Source organism: Bos grunniens, chromosome 4 (assembly GCF_055505025.1).
Source record: "Bos grunniens cultivar Pamir isolate PY7600 chromosome 4, Bosgru_T2T1.0, whole genome shotgun sequence".
NCBI classification, from domain to species: Eukaryota; Metazoa; Chordata; class Mammalia; order Artiodactyla; family Bovidae; genus Bos; species Bos grunniens.
This window is the reverse complement of record NC_141168.1, coordinates 45,585,046-45,587,549: the sequence shown is the minus strand read 5'-3', so window position 1 is coordinate 45,587,549 and position 2,504 is coordinate 45,585,046.

Sequence of the window (2,504 nt, the reverse complement as noted above, 5' to 3'; positions counted from 1 at the left end):
CACCTAAATACCCATCATCATCATGATTGAAGTGTACAATATGCTTGAAATGAAATGTTATACACTAGTTCAATTAAGAAGAAGGCAATGGCACCCCACTCCAGTACTTTTGCCTGGAAAACCCCATGGACGGAGGAGCCTGCTAGGCTGCAGTCCATGAGGTCGCTAAGAGTCGGACATGACTGAGCGACTTCACTTCCACTTTTCACTTTCATGCATTGGAGAAGGAAATGGCAACCCACTCCAGTGTTCTTGCCTGGAGAATCTCAGGGACGGCGGAGCCTGGTGGGCTGCCGTCTGTGGGGTCGCACAGAGTAGGACACGACTGAAGTGACTTAGCAGCAGCAGTTCAATTAAATGAATTTTATCTGTCAATATTATTACACAAAACATAAACATTGAGTGAAATAGTATGACAGAAACATAAGATTGAGTAAAAAAAGCTCATTACTGAATGATGTATTCAGACAAAATTGTTTACGAATACCTTCATCTATAGTAATAGTTTAGTAACATTCTGGGGAGGAAAACATCAATTTAAGGGCTGCTGCTGCTGCTAAGTCACTTCAGTTGTGTCTGACTGTGTGTGACCCCATAGACGGCAGCCCACCAGACTCTCTCGTCCCTGGGATTCTCCAGGCAAGAACACTGGAGTGGGTTGCCATTTCCTTCTCCAATGCATGAAAGTGAAAAGTGGAAGTGAAGTTGTGCAGTCGTGTATGACTCTTCTCAACCCCAAGGACTGCAGCCCACCAGGCTCCTCTGTCGGGCAGGGAGGTACAAAGGGGCTTCCATGGTCTCTGTGTATTTTACTTCTTAGTGAAAACTGACACAAATATGGCACAATGTTAGAATTATGTAAGTGACTATTCCCTATACTTGAATAATATATATTCTCCATATTTGGAATGCTCCATACATTTATAATGCCACTTGTCATGGCATCAGTCTATTTCAGACCCACAGCACCTTTTTCTCACAATTCCAACAGAAATGTTTCAAAACATACTTATTTTTGTAGTGAAACTTCTGTCAAATTAAAACATGCCCCAACTCAGGATCCTTAGGAAAACATCTCTTGTTCTGACTTGGAGGAAACCAGAGACACTTCTGCTTTAAAAAAAATGACACACAAACTACCCCCCACCCCCCACAAACCGTATTAAAGTCCTAAAGTGAAGGCAGAGATGAGTCCTTGCTGCTCTGTGTCTGCACCTAATTGCTCCTTCTCTCTCCCAGGCCTTTGTCCCTGGCCTCGTGCTCTGACAGCCTGAATACAGAAAATGAACCCATGTGGACATAGGTGCTGTGGACACAGGCTTTGATTTGGGAAAAAAGATGAACCACTCTGGGCTGGTAACCTGATCTTTGCCCTTCTGCTGGTAAACAGTTGAAAGGCACTCAATACATCCTCCACTTTTTAAAAGCAGAGCAGTGAATAAAAGGGCCGGAGGGCCCCGGCTTGAAAGGGGAGCCATTCATCACCTTCGGGGGAAGTAGGGTCAGATTTATTCTCTGGTCCTCCCTCAACCGCGGCAGCCCAAGAAATATTCACCTTGTTTCGGTTAGCGGGCCAAGGGTCAGAGGTCAACAGGGCTGCTCTAGCCGGCCTGGGCAGTCCTGCAAACAGGCCACACAAGGAGATGCTGTTTAAAATCAGAATTCCTTTCACTCTGTGTAAGTTTCCAAAGCACAGGGGTCAACCGGTGAGTACTGAAGGGGCTGCTGGTCCTGCTTCTTGCTACATACGACACCCGCTAGCTCAGATCCGAAGAAAAAAGGACATGGCCCTGGTCTGCCGGCCTCACGTGGTCGACTTTCTCACGAAATTGTGGCTGGGCGCAGGGTTCTGCTACAAGGTGTGAGTGGGCCGTTGGATGGAACATCGACTGGGAGATGAGAACTGGTGTGACTATCACACGGTGGGTGGGAAGCAGGATGGGTGGTCAAACTGTGGTCAACACTGAGATCTGATGTGTCCAGTGTGCCAGACTGCTCAGAATCAGCTGGCCTGATGGCCCGGCGACTGCCATCTGCAAGAGGATGAGAAAGCCATGCCCAGGCAGGTCCAGTCCTGAGGCTGGGCTGCGAGAGGGAGTGTCCTCAGTGGTTGTGGGGCCTTGTGGCACCTGGTGGGTCAGTGGGCCCGACCCACCAGCAGACTTGCGTCTTGGGCCCCAGGAGAGAGACCGGGCCTTAACTTCAACTGTGATCAGAACTCATAGCACTGGAACTGTGAAAGGGCAGCACCCAGGGACAGTGATGTACACAGAATAGAGCATGACAGCTGATTCGCTGAAGGAGGCCAGATAAGCAGAGAAAAACCTGACAGGCATTTTCTTGGTAACTGATGCTCAAGCTCCCAGAGAAATTTTAGGAATAAGGCAGGCTCTGGAGGCCATTGAATGGCCTCCTGCAATAGCACATGGAAGGAAACACATGAAAAATATGCATTTATGCATAAATCTTTATCAGTCTTCATTATTCTGTAGGAGGCAACTGAA